General features: G+C 46.6%; 1 protein-coding gene across 3 annotated transcripts in view; it reads left to right on the top strand.

Annotated features, from left to right (window-relative positions):
* The window catches only part of LOC137614724 (uncharacterized), a 115,785-nt gene extending 99,730 nt beyond the window's left edge, over nucleotides 1–16,055 (top strand). The window contains exon 3 of one of the 3 annotated variants that reach the window (XR_011039139.1): nucleotides 14,356–16,055. The gene's annotated coding sequence lies outside the window, so the exon portion shown is untranslated. The remainder of the gene's footprint in view (nucleotides 1–14,355) is intronic. The other 2 variants (XR_011039138.1, XM_068344398.1) reach the window with 2 other exon arrangements.
* The last annotated feature ends 4,664 nt before the right edge of the window (nucleotides 16,056–20,719 follow it).

The raw sequence follows: 20,719 nt of genomic DNA, 5'->3' as shown, positions 1-20,719 counted from the left end.
TGAGAACAGAGGAGAAAGGCCAGGCCGCCGATCAACACATTCTCTTATTGAGACGGTACCGTTAGTTCGGTCGCCTTCGCCTAAACCTGCAACTTCTAGGCAGGATCCTGTGCACGCGGTGCCATCAACCAGTGCTTAGCCTTCCTCTGGATTGTCGGCAATGTAGTATGTTACCTCGCCATTACCTTCAGACATTCGGGCTTCGACCGCCCTCCCTCACAAGGAATTAGCGCGACCTGAGGATTCCTCGGAGGAACAACCATCAAAAGATTTAGAGTCCGCCTATCTGAGGGCTCTAAGAACGATGTGTAATATCTCAGGTCTCGGAGATTTACACCTGTCCTCTCGTCATACCGACGCTCCAGGTTTAGACAGACTATGTCGTCCTCCACCAAACCCTAAGACCAGAATCGAACTTCCCTGGTCTATTCACACTGCAGGCCGTCTGAGGAAGGTCTCGCAGGCGGTCTCGGGGGAAACTAATTCCTTGAAATCTCAAGGATCCCACAAACTGCTGCAGTTTCCACTCTCGAGGCAAAGGCGCTTTTACAAGGTCAGAGACGCTAATCCTTCTCCTCTGACACTAGACTCCCTCACAGCAAGGCTTACACCTGGCTGCTCTGCAGAGAGAGAGACTTCCCTTGCAGTCTCATTTACCGCAGCAGAAGCCTCGGCAATGGAAGCAGCGTCAATGTCTCTTCTAGAGGCACTTTCCTGGTTTGACACATGGTCTGGCACAGTGGGCTACCTTGCAAGTCATGAGGACCTCTCAAACCAGAATTCCATGCAGTCCCTGCAGGAAGTCTTGGCTGCTGGGGCCAAGACAATGGACTTTCTTACGGCTACAGCCGCAACGATGTGGGGCAACTGGATTCTCAAAAGAAGGGAATCAGTCTCCAGACTGCATAGGAGCATTGGTAAATCTGAGAAATCGGATTTGAGGAACTCTGATCTACAACCTCTCCTCTTCTCATGACAAGCAGTCTCCTCTACCCTAGAGACTTGAAGGAAGGAGACGCAGGACACTGCAATGCAAAAGGCTGCTTCATTTCGTCCAATGCAACAGCAGCCAACTCCACAACCCAAGGCAACAATCGCAACTCCACTGCCAGCCAAGAACCTCAGCTGCCCCTCTTTTACACCCAAACCTATGGGCAGAGGAAAGTCTGCTTCTCCCAAGGCTAAAGGCAGAGGGAGGAACCCTAGACAAAAATAGGGTCTCGTCTCCCCCCTCGCAGTGCGTAGGGGGTTGCCTGCAGGGGAGTTGGAGGAGGTAGAAAGCTATGGGGGCCATCATGCAATGGACCATAAGGGCGCTTCGTTGGGGATATCGCATTCCCTTTATAGACTCTCCTCCTCCTCTAATTCCTCCCCCGATCGTGTCCTCCCAGGTCCCTCGGGATCCAGGGAAACAGCAAGCCCTAGCTCGGGTGATACAGAGCATGCTTCTAAAGGACGCCATTCAAGAGGTCTCCGACTCTTCCCCGGGGTTTTTCAGTCGCCTCTTTCTGGTAGAGAAAGCCTCGGGGGGTTGGAGACCAGTGATAGATCTTTCAACTCTGAACCAGTTTGTGAAGCAGACAACATTCAAAATGGAGACAGCGGCCTCCGTGACCCAAGCAGTTCGTCCAGGAGAGTTCATGGCATCTGTAGACTTGAGAGATGCTTATTTCCAAGTGCCAATCCATTGCACTTCTCGGAAATTCCTACGCTTCCTGGCTCAGGGTCGAATCTTCGAGTTCAAAGTCCTGTGCTTCGGCCTCTCGACCGCCCCACAGGTCTTTACGAAGATCTTCGAACTCGTATCTTCGTGGGCGCACAAACATGGAATTCGTCTGCTAAGATAATTGGACGATTGGCTTCTCCTGGCCTCGTCCAAGGAGCTAGCTCTGGATCATCTGAGAAGACTTCTGAATCTTTGCAAGGATCTGGGGATCCTTGTAAATGCAGATAAGTCTTGCTTAACTCCGACTCAAGTCTTAAACTATCTGGGTATGTCCATTAACACCCAGACAGGGAGTGTGTTTCCGTCTGAAGACAGGCTTTGGAGACTGGATCAGTCCATCGCCCATCTCTTATCTCCACTACCACCTTCAGCCAAGTCGTGGCAGTGTCTTCTGGACCATCTTGACTCTCGGGAAAAACTGGTTCCAGGCGGGAGATCGAGAATGAGAAGTTTCCAATGGCATCTGAAGACCCATTGGTCTCAAAAGTCAGACTCCCATTCTTGGCAGTGGAGGTTCCAAGTCCTGGTGCTACAAGATCTTCATTGGTGGTCGACCAGAGAGAACACCCAAAAGGGCATTCCCCTCCAAAACCCGAGTCTGAAGTTAAAACTCTTTTCGGACGCGTCGCTACGGGGATGGGGTTCCCACCTAGGCCCTAAAGTAGCATCAGGAGTTTGGTCTCCAATAGAGAGGTTTCTCCATATAAACCACCTAGAATTATTAGCTGCCTGGAAAGGCCTAAAATTCTTTGTAGAAGATCTACACGGACGAGAGGTGGTTCTGATGAGCTACAACTCCACTGCCATCTCGTACATCAACAAGCAAGGGGGTACTCTGGCAAGAGACCTCTGTCTGTTGGCAGTCCAGATCTGCCAGTGGGCAGAAAGCCACAACATTTCGCTTTCAGCCAGGTTTATTCCGGGCCGGAGAAACATCGTGGCAGATCAGCTGAGCAGGCATCACCAAGTGCTGAGTGGAGAATGGTCTTTGGATCCTCGAGTAGCGAAGACAGTAATAGCTTTGTGGGGTTTACCCACAATAGATCTGTTCGCCACACCTCTGAATGCGAAGCTTACCCGCTACGGGTCCCCAGTTCCAGACCATCAGGCAGCGATCCAGGACGCCCTCCAACACTCCTGGGACAACCTGGACGCCTATGCCTTCCCTCCCTTTTGCCTGCTCAGAAAGGTGATCAACAAACTCAGGATCTCACGGGACTGCAAGCTAACACTAATAGCTCCGGCTTGACCAAGCAGAGTGGTACGCAGATCTCCTTTCCCTGCTGGTTCAAGTGCCGATGTTCCTGCCTCCAGAACCATGTCTGTTGACGCAGCCACACAGTGGTATCCCCCACGGGAGAATTCCCTTCCTGAAACTTCACGCCTGGAGGCTGTCCAGTCTCTCCTCAGAAGCAGAGGCTTTTCAGGAAAAGTGGCGGAACACATGTCCAGGCACCTGCGCAAATCTTCCACAAACCTCTACCAAGCAAAATGGAGTGTGTTTGCAGCAGCTTGTTGTAGAGGGCGAGACGTGTCTCCACTCGATCCCTCTCTTCCTTTAGTCGTAGATTTCCTAGTTTACCTCAGGGAGGAGAAACTCCTGTCAATCTCGGCAATTAAGGGCTATCGTTCAGCCTTAAGCCTCATCTGCAGACTGAGAGGAGTAGACCTTTCCACCTCAGAAGAGATCTCCTTGTTGATTCGTGGTTTTGAGAGATCTTGCCCCCCAGTGGAGATTAGACCACCACCCTGGGACGTGTCCCTGGTCTTACGCTCCTTAAAGGGACCTCCGTATGAGCCCTTAAATAGGGCCTCTGATTTCTTCCTTACCCTTAAGACAGTCTTCCTAGTAACGCTGGCCTCGGCAAAAAGGGTTAGTGAACTTCACGGTCTATCCTACGAAGTCACCCATACTAGAGGATGGGGGGAAGTCTCTCTCAGCTTCGTGCCAGGCTTTGTGGCCAAAACCCAGAATCCTTCATCCTCAATAGGGCAACTCAGGATACTGACAAATTGCTACTGTGCCCGGTCAGGGCGTTAAGGAAATACCTGAAACGCACCAGACCTTTCAGACCACGTCTCCGTCATCTGTTCCTCAGTATCAACAAGGTTAAGAAGAAAATCTCTCGCAACACCATCTCTTTCTGGCCCAAAAAAGTTATTGCGAGAGCCATTCACGGAGAGACTGAGGCAGCTCAACCCAAAGCCCATCAAGTTAGGGGAGTGGCTGCCTTGCTGGCATTTAAGAAGAATTTCTCAGTCTCCCAAGTCTTAAGAGCTGGAGTCTGGAAGCCCCAATCTACATTCACCTCTCACTATTTATCAGATGTGAAACATAGGTCTCTTAAACACCTTTTCTATAGGACCTATTGTGGCAGGTCAGCAGGTGCTGTAACTACCTTTACGTCCTTTCAGGGGACAGTAGCCATTGATCGAGGATTCTGAGTTACATTAGGTTTTAGAAGAACATCCATCTACCTTCTGCTCTTTCTTCTTCCTCCCATCTGGGTATCCTAGTCTGTGACCAGTTTCTGCTGGACTCATCAATGGAAATTAGGTATGAAACTCATCCGACTCCTATCACAGGGTATAAGTTATACTCGTAGTCACGAGGGTTCCCCTTTTTAAGGTCAGGGGAACCCTTGGTATGAAAGGGTCCTGGTATCGCTCCCGACCCTATTTATGCTGAAACTTTGGTTTCTACGTATTTACAAACCTTCAGTCATGCTGGATTTGGGGATCTACAGAGAAAGTTAATGGCAGATTGTTCATTAATAGAGTCTAGTCTGAGGACTATCTTCTCTAGGAATAGAGAACCCTTCGTCCACCCTGACCTCAAGACTGAGTCGCCTATAGTAAAGAATGAGGGTTTGTATTTAGTGTAGGAACAAATGTCAAACTTAAAACAGAGTTTGTATTTTTCCTAACATACAAAACCGAATTCTTTACTCAAATCTTCCCTCCGTCACCGCCCCCTAATATAGTCCTAGCTAGAATCCGATTGAAGGTACTCTGTAGTTACCGGCCGGCAGTCCCCCACCCCCATCAGGGGGATAACTACCGGCCCGGTCGTTAACGACCTTGTTAAGGTTTTCTGCCGTATTTTCCAGCTCGCACTAGAATATCTCCTATAGTAAAGAATTCGGGTTTGTATGTTAGGAAAAATACAAACTCTGTGATAAGTTTGTCATATTTTTGTCACCTTTAGATGGGTTGCCAGTAATGGCATTTAAGAGTAAATTTCTGTTCAACATTGTTGTAGTACTTATACTGTATTATCAATATAGATCTCAAGGTATTTAGCCTACCACAGAATCTCTCTCTCTCTCTCTCTTTTTCGTATGTGTTATTCCTGTTGCTTTCCCTCTTTCAAAGTAAATTAAGTAAATTACAGTTACAATTGCTTACGGGCTGCCAAGGCAAGAGCCCATTTCTTGCATAAGGCAAGGCAATCTTCATAGACAGACAGACTGTTGCATCTTAATTCTTCCTGTAAGGCTCACTATTTTAAGGTGGTGTCTCTTGGCTAATTTTGAAATATAAGATACTGCTATTGTGTTGCTTTAGTCTAGACCATTTTTTAAGTTTTATTTGGCTTTTATCATGGTTACTTGATTCATTTTAGCCATCCACTCATAATGCCAAGTATCATGCAAGCAAATACTGTACATGTTCTTTCCTTCTACCTTTCGTTGATATTCCTCTATAACTTCTCGCCACATTAGTTTCTCTAAATTTTTGAAGTGTGCCCAAATGCCCTTTTTTAAGAGAATCAAGTTCTTGCCTCATTCTTTTTATGCAGTGGTTATGCTTATATTTAATAATGTTACAGCATGAATTACTAACGTAACATCAGTGCCTTCTCTCCATGACTATTACTGTCTCTCCCTCAGAAATTATCACTCGCTTCTCTGTCCATGTTCCTTTTTGTGTACCCACATAAACCCATTCAGCTTCCCCATCTTCTGAGAGTAATCTGTGGTCAGACTTAGCATCATCACTTGTACTTGATTATGTTTTTGAACACTCCAAAATCTCGGCTTATGATGACGATTACATTAAGGCTATATGTATCCACCGCATTCAACAGCTCCTTTTACAATCGAATGCAGCGCTTTCTCTAGAGTTCTATCGGACCCAGCAACTTGTTTCCTTACAAAGAAAAAGTTAATTTCTTGGAATAAAATTGGAGTTTTCCTATTGAAGTCTTTTTCACATGGTCTGTCCGCTCTTCTTTTTTTTTTTTTAGTAGTAGTAGTAGTAGTAGTAGTAGTAGTAGTAGTAGTAGTAGTAGTAGTAGTAGTAGTAGTAGGAGTATATTTCCTTATGTATAGCACAAGGTCTTGTGCATGTAAGGTATAGTTTTATTGTTGGGAGTTCCTTGTTGTACCTTATCCAATAAGTTTGTGTACCTTTTTTTAAAGTCTACACTAACTTATTTCACTCGAAGATCTGTATTACCTGCCATCACGTAAAAGGTCTTAAAATGTTGTGCCGTAACTGAAATACAAACCACGCTATTTAATGTGGGTAATTACTTTCGGCGTAGCTGAAATGACGAGCCATTAGAATTTTAACGAGGGTTTACTACCCCATCGCTAGTTAGTGGGGGTAGGGAGGGTAGCTTGCTACCCCACCCCCTCACACACACCTGTGCTTGAGCTCACTTTGCTCTCGGCTCGGGTGGTAGTCGGACGTGTCCACTGTCACCCTCGCCTTCTTTGACAGCCATTGCTAATCTTTTTGCTTTTCCTTTGACAGTGTGTGTGTGAAGTTGGCCTCTGTGATGCGTAAGTGTCCTTGATTACCTGACCGCCCTTGTGGCACGCATATGTCGGCGGTCGAAATGGACCCCCACACCTTGTGTCCTTACTGTAGGGGCCAGCGGTGTGATAGGAATAATGTGTGTGGTGAGTGTAGGGAGTGGTCTACCTCCCATTGGGAGAGGTTTTCTCGGCGCCGGAAGTAGTAGTCCAGATGGGATATTTCTCCTTTGAAGGTTTCTTTGAAAGGAGAAAATCCCAAGGGCTCTTCTTCCATGGCCCAAACCACCTCCGAAGCTCCCACTCGATCGGTTTCTTCCGAGAAACTGTCGAGTGGTAGCTTTGGCCGTAGTTCTGTTGACCAATCTCGGGGTTTGGGAGAGGGAGTTGCCTCCCATAGGGAGGCAGCTCCTCCTCCTCCCCCGGGGGAGGATTTTAATGTACCTGTATTTAATAATGATTTGTTTCAGCTTTGGGCTTCCTTGGGGCTTGAGGGTTCGCCCTCCAAGGAAGCCTTATTTTACATGATCAGGTTGGGGGCAGCTGTCAAACAATTGCCGACTTTAGCAGAGGTTGATCCTCTGTCTATCGTCGACGTTGTTGTGGCAAAGGCTTCCGATGAGTTGTATCAAACCTCTGCTCCTGATGTTCCCGATGTAGCTGAAGGCTTAGTTCCCCGCTCCGAACATCCTTCGAGGGAGGAACTAAGTCCAACGGTCTCTCCTGCTGGTGATTCTCCCCCTCGGGGGAGTTCACTCACAGACTCCTCTTCGGAGGACTGCTGATGGTCAGCCCGCTAACCCCACGGCCCCCAGAGGGCGTATAAGGCGTAAAGCCCGCCTTTCTCTTCGCCGTAGAGGCCTTCCTTCACCTCACAAGGGTGGTAGGAGGCGTCTCTTCGGTTCATCATCTCCGCAGTCCGCCGCAGAGGAACCTCGCCGTCGTTCTCAGACTCTAGAAGCTACATCCCTGGACCTTTCTGCGGATAATTTGCGATCTCCTTCGGTGGAAGGTCATCCTTACAAAGGACACGCCGACCTTCCACCCGCCAGACCTGCTAACCTGCCATCGCCGTTTCTGGCTGCTGACGCGCTGTGGGCGTCAACTCATCCCGTTGTAAAATGGGCAACAGTCCCTTCGGGGCATCAAGGACTTTCGCACAAATTTGTGCACAAGTCCTTTACGTGCCAGGTCTCCCTTGCGTGCCAACGATCTCGCGCACAAGCGCTCGCCTGCAGATGTTCCTGTTATAGCGCACCAGCCCTCACCTCCGCGCCATCACTCTCCTGATCGCTAGCGCGCCCTCATCCTGCTGCCTGCCATGCACGCCCCCGTTCTCCTGCTCGCCTACGTGCCAGCGCTCTCCTGCGCGCCCACGATCTTCTGATCTGGGCGCAATGGGGAAGGTAACCTCTTCCCCTGCTCGCCAGCGCTCACCAACACGCCATCGATCGCCGACACGCCATCGGATCCCGCCTGCGCGCCACGAGGTTGCACACGCGCGCCCACGGCCATCACCACAGCCAGATGTGCGCTCTCGTGCGCGCCCGCGCACAAGGGATATATCTCCAGCGCGCGCCCAACGTTATCGCCCGCACGGGCTCTTCGGCCAGACCCTGCGTGCCCGCGCGCGCGCAAATAAACGCCTTCGCGTGCGCAAATAATGGCCTTCGCGTGCACGAGCGCTTATTCAGCCTTCTGCGCGCCCTCTGCCATCTCCAGCCCGCGCCATTGCTCGCCCGTGCACGACCCAAGGCAAATCACATTGCGCGAGCGCCAGCGCGATCCCACGCGTTAGGCTGCAGGACAACGCGCGGCTAGGTCGTCATCGTCGCGTCGTCGTCGTCCCTCCCCCCCAAGCGCAGAACAGCGCGTTCACCGGTGGGAGGGAGAATTCCGGATAGGTCCAAGGACTTTTCTCCTTCTTTTCAGGCAAACCCTCCTTTGGTAACTCCTAGGGATAGAACGATCCCCTTCCCTCCAGAGGGAGTTTTGCTGTCAGTCAGCAGCCTTGGTTTGGGTCCCTGGTCAGAGCGGTCATGCAGGCTTTTAAGCCTGTTCTCTCTGAGCTGGGCTACAAATCACAGGCAGCTTCTACTTCCCTGAAGAGGAAGAGAGGAGTATCTGACGTGATAACTTCCCTAAGGGCAAAGCCGACTCCTTGGAAGTCTTTGAGGAAGGCCTCCTCACCCCCCCCCCCAGACTCACTCCCTCCCCTTTGAACGAAGATTTCCCGTCCTCAATGGAGTCACGCGAGGTGAGGCGTTGCCCCCATCGCACCAATGAGGGAAACCCCACCTCGCGCCGGGAAGTCTTCTCGGGTAGGGGTGGAAAAGAGCCTCCAACCATCACTGTTGGAGTCCTGCATCCCTCCCAGGAGGGAGTCGAAGAACTCTTAAGACTTTGCCTAAGTCATCCTCAAGGATTAGACTGGAGCCAGCCAAGCCCTCAGAGAATGTCCACGAGTCCCCCCAAGAAGAGCCTTTGGGGACAGGAGACTTCGCTGCTAGCCCTTCAGGAGGGGAGCTGCAGGAATCAGAGCATGCATTCTGGCAGGTTCTGACCCTTATGAGGAATCTCAATGGGTTTGCGGATCCAGAGATTCCCCCTCGTGAGGGCAAGGACACGGTCTTGGACCGAGTCTTTGGTACTCAAAAACCCTCATAGGTCAGCGCGGCTTTGCCCTGGTCTCAAGGGGTTGAGAGTGCCAGAGACAAGGTCGAAGGCCAGCTCTCCGAGCTTGCCTCCTCCAGCCAATCCAGCGCCGGCAACAAACTCCTCCCTCCTCCTAGTGTCCATCAGAGGAGGTACTTTGACATCATGGAGGAGACTTGTTTAGCTCTTCCCCCACACCACTCTTTGGAAGAGCTTACCAGGGGAGTCCCTTTAGAGGGACTCTCCAACCGGCAAGTTCTCGTTCTCGGCAACGGAGATCCTTAGCCAGGAGAAGGTGGCGAAGTGTGCCATGCAGTCCAGTTTGTGGCTGGACATCTGGCTAGGGTCTCTGAGCATCCTGTTACGATCAGAGGACTTGTCCAAAGAGAGTACCAGGAAGGCCATGGAGACCTTTTTACTCTCAGGCACTCGTACAATCGAGTTTCTAGCCCACCAAGTCTCGAACTTGTGGGCTAATACCATCTTGAAATGTCGAGATGCGGTGTCTGAGAGATTCCACCAAAAGGTCCCCAGTACCGAGATCAGCAGGCTCAAACATTCTTCCATCATGGGGAAGAACTTGTTCGAGCCTAAGGACGTGGAGCAGGCGGCTGAGAGGTGGAGGAAGTCCAACCAGGACTCTCTCCTACATAGAGCTTTAACATCGAAGCCCTATAAACCTCCAGCAACCCAGCAATCACGTCCTACCAAGACCACGAAACCGACAGCTACAGCGAAGACAACGGTGTCTAAGCCCTTTCCTGTCAAGGACAAGAAAGGCAAAAAGTCCTCCAGGGGAGGAAAGAATCCTAGAGGGAGCGGCCGAGGCCGCAAACGCTAGGATTGGCAGTCCCCCTGCATGTCCACCAGTGGGGGGATGCCTACAAAGTTGCGCAAACAGGTGGCAGCAACTCGGGACAGATTCCTGGACGATTTCCGTAATCAGGCAAGGATATCGCGTCCTGTTCACAACATCTCTACCTCCCCTGACAGCGAATCCAGTGTCGTTGAGCTTCCTTGCCATGGGATCGGCAAGTGGGCAAGCTCTTCGGGCAGAAGTCGAGACCATGTTGAAGAAGGGCGCTCCCCAAGATGTCGCCGACGGGTCCCCAGGCTTCTTCGGTCGACTCTTTCTTGTAAAGAAGGCGTTTGGAGACTGGAGACCAGTCATCGACTTCTCAGGTCTGAACAGGTTTGTCAAGCAGACCCCGTTCAGCATGGAGACCTCAGACACGGTCAGACTTGCAGTGAGACCGCAAGACTTCATGTGTACACTGGACCTGAAGGACGCGTACTTCCAGATCCCAGTCCATCCGTCTTCAAGGAAGTACTTAAGATTGATGTGTTTCGGTCTCTCCACAGCACCACAGGTTTTCACTAGTGTTCACCCTAATATCATCGTGGACACACAGGATCGGCATCCGTCTCCTCCGTTATCTGGACGACTGGCTGATCCTAGCAGACTCGGAGTCTTCCCTTCTTCGACACCAAGACAAACTTCTGGGACTTTGCCAAGATCTGGGGATCATGGTAAATCTCGAGAAGTCTTCTCTGCTTCCCACTCAAAGACTGGTATATCTAGGCATGATCATAGACACCAATCTCCACAAAGCCTTCCCATCAGACGACAGGAAAGCAAGGCTGAGGAGAGTCGCGAGTCCTTTCCTCAGACGAGAAGAGCTTCCAGCCCAATCGTGGCTACGTCTCCTCGGTCACCTCTCATCCTTGGCTCGTCTAGTTCCCAACGGTCGCCTTAGAATGAGATCTCTCCAATGGCGACTCAAGTCTCGGTGGAATCAGGGTCAGGATTCCCCGGACGTCATGATCCCTATGGGTTCTGCGGAACAGACGGACCTTCAGTGGTGGGTGACAGACGAGAACCTACGAAGGGGAGTGGATCTTCTCGTCCTCCCCCCGGATTTGATGCTGTTTTCGGACGCCTCAAAGAAAGGGTGGGGGGCCCACGATCTACATCACAGGACCTCAGGCCTGTGGTCAGAATCAGAAAAGTTCCTCCATATAAATCTGCTAGAAATGAAGGCTGTATTCCTGGCCCTTCAACAGTTCCAACAATACTTGGCGGGTTACTCTGTGGTGGTGATGTGCGACAACACCACAGTAGTGGCTTACATCAACAAGCAAGGAGGTACCTTTTCAAAGCAGCTATCCCATCTCGCAGTAGAGATACTGAGGTGGACCGAAGTCCACTCGATTCCACTATCGGCTCGCTTCATTCCAGGCAAGAGAAATGTGCTCGCCGACAGTCTGAGCAGAGCGTCTCGGATAGTGAGTACTGTACCGGGTGGTCTTTGGATCATCTAGTAGCCAACAAAGTCCTGACTTTGTGGGGTTCCCCGACTGTGGATCTGTTTGCTACAGCTCCCGCTGTACTGCTCCCCAGTCCCGGATCTCAAGGCATTCTGGCAAGATGCCTTCCAACAACGATGGGACAACATCGACGTATATGCCTTTCCCCCGTTCTGTCTGATGAGGAGGGTGCTCAACAGGACCAGAATATCGGTCAATCTCTCGGTTACCCTTATAGCTCCGCTATGGCATCACGCGGAATGGTTTCCAGACCTTCTGCAACTCCTAACAGAACTTCTGAGAGAACTCCCTCCACGACACGAGCTACTCAAACAACCACACGCCAACATCTTTCACAAAGCCGTAGCTTTGCTTCGACTTCACGCCTGGAGACTATCCAGCATCTCCTCGCTGAGAGAGGATTTTCGCAGCAAGTTGCAAACAGGATGTCTGGACACCTGCGAAGGTCATCCGCAGCAGTCTACCAGGCAAAGTGGGGAGTTTTCTGTGGTTGGTGTCGTGGAAGGGGCATCTTTCCACTCGATGCCACTATTCCAGCAATAGCGGAGTTCTTCGTGTATTTGCAGGAAGAAATGCGCCTTTCAGTCTCAGCAGTGAAAGGCTATCGCTCAGCCTTATGTCTAGCCTTCAAGCTCAAAGGAGTGGACATTTCTTCCTCGCTGGAACTTTCCCTACTCATACGAAGTTATGAACTTACCTGCCCTCAGTCGGAAGTGAGACCACCTCCATGGAACGTGGTTCGAGTTCTCAGGTCTCTTAAGAGACCTCCCTACGAACCATTACGCCAGGCTTCAGATCGCCACCTAACTTGGAAGATGGTGTTCCTACTAGCTTTGGCCTCGGCCAAGCGAGTCGGTGAACTTCATGGTCTCTCGTATGACATCGCCCATTCAAGAGGATGGGGGGAGGTAACGTTCAGATTCGTCCCTGAGTTTATTGCCAAGACTCAGAATCCGGGAGTGCCGGACCATCGGTTCGACTCTTTCCAGATTTCGAGTCTTCGTTCTGTAACAGATGACCCAGACCATCTCCTACTGTGTCCAGTAAGGAGTCCGAGGCTGTATCTCAAAAGAACAGCTGCAGTTTGTCCCCAAGTGCAGGCATTGTTTGTGAGCACTGGGAGAACTAAGAGGAGGGTTACCAAGAATACCATCTCTGCATGGATTCGTAGGGTGATCCATCTCTCCCTGAATCCTGATCCTCCTCCGTCACGTCGCCCTAGAGCACATGATGTCAGGGGTGTAGCTACGTCCCTGGCCTTCAAGAAGAACTGTTCAGTGACGCAGGTTCTACAAGGGGGGGGGGTTTGGAAGCCTCAGACAACCTTCACAGCCCACTACCTGCAAGACGTGACCCACAGGAGGCTCGATACGTTCTCTATTGGCCCTGTGGTGGCTGCACAACAGCTGGTTTAAAACCTCAGGCTCCTTAATGGACAAGTAGCAGAAGGTTGAGGGCATTGTTACCCAGTCTTAGTCTGCATGAATGAAAAGGTTTGTCTGGCCCTTATTCTTTTCTTCATCCTCCCCTCTCTTGGGGAAAGCAGCATCCTGGGTTCTCTGCACAGCTGACCTCAAACCACTGCAGGTAAACCATTTTTCCTTGTGTTCCTAGTATTAAGCTAATACTGTCACATCCCCATACCCTGACGAGGTGGTATTGGGAGAGTCCTAGCCTAAAGTTTCCATCTAAAGGACTACAGGTCAACTTCCTAGGACGAGTCACACTTCAGACCTTCACACACAGCTTACGTAGGCCGCAGCCCTTGCACAGCAAGGTTCTAGCGAGTTGCAGGGACTCCTTATTGTCGAGTGCTGACACACTCAGATACTGAGTCCCCGGGCAAAGCCAAAAGCCTGTGCTGGCTGGGACTTGCCACCCTTCCTAAGGGGTGAGTCACCCATATTAAATAGCGTGGGTTGTATTTCAGTTACGGAACAAATGACAAATTAGTTGGTAATTTGTATTTTTCCTAACTATACAAACCTTAGCTATTTAATCAAACTTGCTCGCCAGCCCTATCCCCCTTGAAGTCCTACCTCTAAGCAAAGTGAGCTCAAGCACAGGTGTGTGTGAGGGCGGAGGGGGTAGCAAGCTACCCTCCCTACCCCCCGCTAACTAGCGGTGGGGTAGTAAACCCTCGTTAAAATTCTAATGGCTCGTCATTTCAGTTACGCCTTAATTAATTACCCGTATTAAATAGCTAAGGTTTGTATAGTTAGGAAAAATACAAATTACCTACGAATTTGTCATTTTTACATATGCTGTGCTTGATGTAAAGTAAGAGCTTTTTGCTGTTACAGCAGCACCTTGATCTCTTCAAATCTGATATCTTTAGCCTTTATGTATAGTTATTGTTTTTATATGCTCATCTTTTCTTTTTCGTCTCGTAAGGTGTTTATAATGACAATACTGTATGTAATTTTTTTTTTACCTAGAGAGGTTCACAAGTTAGTTTGAGAACTTAGGAGGATTGAAGTTCAGGATATATCTGAATTAGTAGTAAATCATAAAGTTATTATCACTGGTAATGTAAAGAAATATAAACCTCTTCCATCGCTTTCAAAGAAGTGTTTTTGTATCTCAATGTCTTGTGGTTCACAGTGTGATAGTGCATCTTGAATGGTTGCATATACAGTATGTTTGGGGCGCAACTGCATAACAGAACTTTTCATGCTGAAATATTAGTACAGTATTTAATTGCAATGAGACCATTTTTTATCATTTTAAATAATTGTGGAAAGGTAATGTTCTATATATTTGCCACTTAATAGGATCAAGAACATTGCTAGCTTGTCTAGATCAATAAAGGCTTAAGAGTGATACATATTTCTGTTTGTATTCCTTTGTATTTCACCACCTAATCTCTCACTCTCCCCACAGATCTTAACTGGACTCTGTCCGGAGTAGAGCTTCCAATAAGAAACAGACTAGGTTTATCCATGACCAGGTTTCGACAGGCTTTAGCTTCTACTTCCTTCCCATGGTCGTCATTAAGTGTTCTTGAAGAGCTTCAGGTCATCTTATGTCCTGTGTATATGACCTTGCCATGATTTCATCGTAGCCCGCCAACGTGTCCACCTTACTTGCAGCCTGATTGAACATTATCATCCCCCCCTCTCTCTCTCTCTCTTTTTTTTTTTTTAGCCACAACTGACTTACATCTGCTCTTTCTCTCACCACAACTAACCAACCTCTCTGCTCTTACTCGCACCACAACTGATCCACCCCTCTGCTCTCTCACCACAACTGACGTTAACTCTTTGCTCTTCCTCTCACACAACTGACGTTACTCTTTGCTCTTCCTCTCACACAACTGACGTTCCTCTTTGCTCTTCCTCTCACCAAAACTATTGTTCCTCTTTGCTCTTCCTCTTACCAAAACTGATGTTACTCTGCTCTTTCTCTCACCACAACTGACCCACCTCTCTACTCTTTCTCTCACCACAACTGACCCACCTCTCTACTCTTTCTCTCACCACAACTGACCCACCTCTCTACTATTTCTCTCACCACAACTGACCCACCTCTGATCTTTCTCTCACCACAACTGACCCACCTCTCTGATCTTTCTCTCACCACAACTGACCCACCTCTCTGATCTTTCTCGCACCACAACTGAACCAACCTCTGCTCTTTCTCTCACCACAACTGAACCACCCTTCTGCTCTTTCTCTCACCACAACTGAACCACCCTTCTGCTCTTTCTCTCACCACAACTGAACCACCCTTCTGCTCTCTCTCTCACCACAACTGAACCACCTTCTGCTCTCTCTCTCACCACAACTGAACCACCCTTCTGCTCTTTCTCTCACCACAACTGACCCACCTCTCTGCTCTTTCTCTCTCCACAGCTGACCCACCTCTCTGCTCTTTCTCTCGCCACAAGTGACCCACCCCTCTGCTCTTTCTCTCGCCACAAGTGACCCACCCTTCTGCTCTTTCTCTCACCACAAGTAACCCACCCCTCTGCTCTTTCTCTCACCACAAGTAACCCACCCCTCTGCTCTCTCTCTCACCACAAGTAACCCAGCCCTCTGCTCTTTCTCTCACCACAAGTAACCCAGCCCTCTGCTCTTTCTCTCACCACAAGTAACCCACCCCTCTGCTCTCTCTCTCACCACAAGTTACCCACCCCTCTGCTCTCCTCCTCATCACTAGTAACCCAACCCTCTGCTCTCCTCCTCATCACAACTAACCCAACCCTCTGCTCTCCTCCTCATCACAACTAACCCAACCCTCTGCTCTCCTCCTCATCACAACTAACCCAACCCTCTGCTCTCCTCCTCATCACAACTAACCCAACCCTCTGCTCTCCTCCTCATCACAACTAACCCAACCCTCTGCTCTCCTCCTCATCACAACTAACCCACCCCTCTGCTCTCCTCCTCATCACAACTAACCCAACCCTCTGCTCTCCTCCTCATCACAACTAACCCACCCCTCTGCTCTCCTCCTCATCACAACTAACCCACCCCTCTGCTCTCCTCCTCATCACAACTAACCCACCCCTCTGCTCTCCTCCTCATCACAACTAACCCACCCCTCTGCTCTCCTCCTCATCACAACTAACCCACCCCTCTGCTCTCCTCCTCATCACAACTAACCCACCCCTCTGCTCTCCTCTTCATCACAACTAACCCACCCCTCTGCTCTCCTCCTCATCACAACTAACCCACCCCTCTGCTCTCTTCCTCATCACAACTAACCCACCCCTCTGCTCTCTTCCTCATCACAACTAACCCACCCCTCTGCTCTCTTTCTCACCACAACTATCCCACCCCTCTGCTCTCTTTCTCACCACAACTATCCCACCCCTCTGCTCTCTTTCTCACCACAACTATCCCACCCCTCTGCTCTCTTTCTCACCACAACTATCCCACCCCTCTGCTCTCTTTCTCACCACAACTATCCCACCCCTCTGCTCTCTTTCTCACCACAACTATCCCACCCCTCTGCTCTCTTTCTCACCACAACTAACCCACCCCTCTGCTCTCTTTCTCACCACAACTAACCCACCCCTCTGCTCTCTTTCTCACCACAACTAACCCACCCCTCTGCTCTCTTTCTCACCACAACTAACCCACCCCTCTGCTCTCTCTCACCACAACTAACCCACCCCTCTGCTCTCTTTCTCACCACAACTAACCCACCCCAATGCTCTCTTTCTCACCACAACCAACCCACCCCAATGCGCTCTTTCTCACCACAACCAACCCACCCCAATGCGCTCTTTCTCACCACAACTAACTCACCCCTTTCCTCTTTGTCCCACCATTGCACTAAGACTCATTCCCATGATATTTCACCATTATTGACCCTCTCTGTTTTAACAGCTGAACTAGCTATCCCTGCATATTTCTGTTTGTAAGATGAATTAATTGAATGTATATTGCATAATAAACCATCTGAAATAAAATTTCAAAGGGGAAAGTATCCAGTTAATATTAGATAGTTTCTTAGTACAATAGCTTATGTAGAAGTTGCTATTATATTAAGTTAAATTGGTCTAATTGTATTTAGTCAAGTAAAAAGAAATATATATATACTATTAAACTATATATATAATTGTCAACTTGACCGTACGCTATTGTACCAAGAAAAAAGTCTCGTTTTAATTGGATACCTTTACCACTCAAAGCAATACAATATTTTATTTCCTTCCAAGTCATTATTGTAATTAAATTGCATAGGTTTTTTGTGATAGTACCATTTAAATCTTAATATCGTGCATACAGGAAGTTATATAGCAAATGGTTCTTATGCAAGTAACCTTTTTGGCATCTCATGTGCATATAGAGAAATGTGGAGAAAAAGAAATACAATGTTTCACATACAGCTTTAAAGCCTTTGGTATTGCTCATTACAAAACTGTAATGAAAAGTTTACTATTTAGGGAAAAATAAAATTTAAGTATCCATTTATTTTTTATTCAAAACTCCACCTAACTTGTTAAATCTAAGTAAGTAAAATAACGGATGGTGCGCATATATCTTGTCCCCGGGCATTGCAGCATTTGGAGAGACTTGTTCTTGGTAGAAAGTACCCAGTAAGGTGTATTATTTCAAACCAACTTTGGTTTTCTTGGCTGAATTCATAGTACGGGAGTGTCATTACATCCCTCATAGTTTACCATTCAACCATTCATTACCGTTTTCTCTGATACATGTAAAGACTAAGTACATTCATAGAAAACGAGCCAAATACAAAGTATCCGGGTATTGCGTAAGGAGGGGGTTTACCAGGTGAGAGTATTTTAGCTTACATTCTCTCATGGTTGCAACTAATTGTTCTTAGGCAATTTTTCTTCGATATTTTGTGCATATGGCATGAAACAATTTTACCACCAAAACTTTGTGCCATTGTCAGAGCATGTTAGGAAAAAAAAAGGAAAACTGAATTCCACAAAACTACTGGGTTCATACATATGTTATATGGTTATTTGATTTTTCTCAAAATGAAAACGGCTAGTGTACCCTCAAAACAGGTTTTTTTCCTATTTATCCGAAACAAATTAGCCATAGTGATTTTTACAGGCTTCATTGGTAACCAAATTCAAGACTTACAGCTTCACAGTAACATACTTCTGGCCTACATATAATTAATTTGTTTTTTCCACTTAATATTCTTACACAAAATTTACTATATTACCTATAAGAGCAGTCTAAAATAACTGGTTAATACTAATCAGTATGACTCACCAGCAGAGTTACTTTATTGAATGAAGAGCAATGGCCAATTCTTTTTTCTTTTAACTATAAACTTAGTTCAATCAAGAGTAATAGCTTCCCCTTAAAATTAGTTTTAATTTCTTTATCATGACCAATTTTCGACAATTCTATATTCATCTTTATTATTTGATATGGTGCCTTCTTGTTTCCGCACATTTGACTAAATTTTACTTTTCACCGGTATTACACCGATACCAAATTTGATTAAAAACTTGTTACTTGAACTTGTGCAATCATGACAAAGCCGAATTTAGGCATATTCTACAACAAACAACTAGATAATTACACAATTTCTTAAGCATAATAACTAAAGTATCACTCACAGGCTTAGCCTATTCAGATAAAAAAAATGTGTACTAATTTTTATAAATCAACTAAGTTTCAATAAAAATATTTAAATGACAAACATTGAATATAAATTTATATCATCAGATGCCTTTTGAAAACCAGAATTGCAGGAATTCCACAATAACCTTCAGATATTTCAATGAACTTTATTGTATTTAATTAAACTTGCAAACCATCCTCCAGTCTCTTACAACAATTAATTACATTACAACACACACAGTTCCCCCAAAAGCAGACAAGTGACCCAAACACCTAAATCTCCTTAAGGCCTAACACCATCTCATGTAAATGATTGAGTCGGGTAAATGGTTGGAGACGGGCAAAGCTACTATCCTACTACCCCATTCTTCCTCCCCCAGCAGGGTAGCAGGTCGGACTAACGTCAGCCTTCACTTTGCACGTGAACCACCAGGCCACTTTAGTTTCTGTGAGACTAAGTCTTACAAAATTTATTACATTGCCAGGTAATTAAGAGAGATGTCTAATGCCTATTTCAGACATTACTTCAGGTATTCTAGATAAGTCAAGCCATTTCCCCCTAATCTACAGTTAACACTTACCAAAAGTGGATTTTGTATTTTCCTATAATCAAAGATATAGTCTATAAAGATTGTTATTTTATATAGCTCATCAATATCTCTTTAATATCTGCTGGAAAAAGCAAGACAAACTATTGATTTTATTAGCTAAACAGGGCTACAGCACTAAACATACCTATATAATCATAATGATCATTAGAACAGGGATACCACTTCTACCTTCATAATGCGAGTACTGGTCCGGGAGGAAAGTTAATAATTAGTTTGTTTCCTACAGTATATACAATATCCATATTGTGCATATCGACTTGCCATTAAAATTATTATAAAAAGATACTATTTATTGTCTAGCAAGGACAGCCAGACAAGTTCTTTCTCATTAGCAGCCCATCAATGAAATGTTGAATTATTTCAAGGGGATAGGCATTTAGTGCTGTCAGGGAGCAACCTTTGCTTGTTTTTGCATCTTTAATTTTTTATTTTACTTCTTTTTCATAATCCTACAAGGAGTTAATATAAACTGAAGATAAGCTTCAAGTAATTAAAATAGTATGATCCTCAATTTCTTTATAGAAATTTTGACATAATTAAAGGGGGTAACATTTAACTTGGTTTTGTGTTTCGTTCATCAAAAGACAAATGCTACTCCAGTCTGAGTAACAACCAGTAATTATGAACCTCTGCAGTTATCAAGCTCGTGAATGGTGATGAATGAATGAATGAACGGATCACTGCAAGTTACCAAGCATTGTAACACCTCTTCGAATGATGATTTCTTTAATTACGACCCTAATGTAATTGGCACTTTTACATTACCCCCACTTTCATTTAATTGCCCCTCAAATGCTGAGCCTAAATTACTAGTTTTTGAAAATGCACTTTCTAAATAAGGAATTCTTTAAAAACAATTGAATTCTAAAAAAAATCAAACATATCCTTTGAAGACAGACACTCCCAGCAGAATTAATTAAACAGGTTACAACCATTTCAAGGGTAGTAATGTCATAAACTTAGAACACTCGGACCTCATCACTAGACTAACACAAACAACCCACGATAAGCTATATTCTTGTGAATTGAAAAAATCAAGGCAAAACACATTGGCGAATAACAAATTCTAAATAAACCTTGTAAACAAAAGCTTAGCTTAACAAATGGACCAAGACTTTCTAATTTGTGTACATAACCTTGTTGCAAACAAAAACCACTTCCTATGTAAAAAATCTTCAAAGGTTAAAAGAACTTTCTGAAAGCAATATTACTAACACAAGAACATAGACTGAGAAAAGGATGAAGAAAACTTTAAAAAACCACTTATAAACCTTCTAAAGAAAAAACCTGAAATTCTACAAGCTTTAAAAATAAAAACACATAACCAACCATCTTAAAGCATATATTGCAGAGGAACATGTCCACAACCAAACCAGCTAAACCTTCTTAAGGTAAAAATATAGGAACAAATCCTTTGAAAAAGCAACAAACAAACTTTATCATGGCAATCAGATCACAGAACAGACTTTCAAAAATCAATCTATCTATATACCATGGTACTTCCCCCGACATCCAAAAAGAAACAAGATGATTTCTTCTTCACTGTTCCTCTTTACTTACCAATTTGGTTGGTACTGC

Source organism: Palaemon carinicauda, chromosome 21 (genome assembly GCF_036898095.1).
Source record: "Palaemon carinicauda isolate YSFRI2023 chromosome 21, ASM3689809v2, whole genome shotgun sequence".
Lineage (NCBI taxonomy): Eukaryota > Metazoa > Arthropoda > Malacostraca > Decapoda > Palaemonidae > Palaemon > Palaemon carinicauda.
Note: the sequence above shows the minus strand (reverse complement) of the source record. Positions and strands in the feature narration are given on the sequence as shown.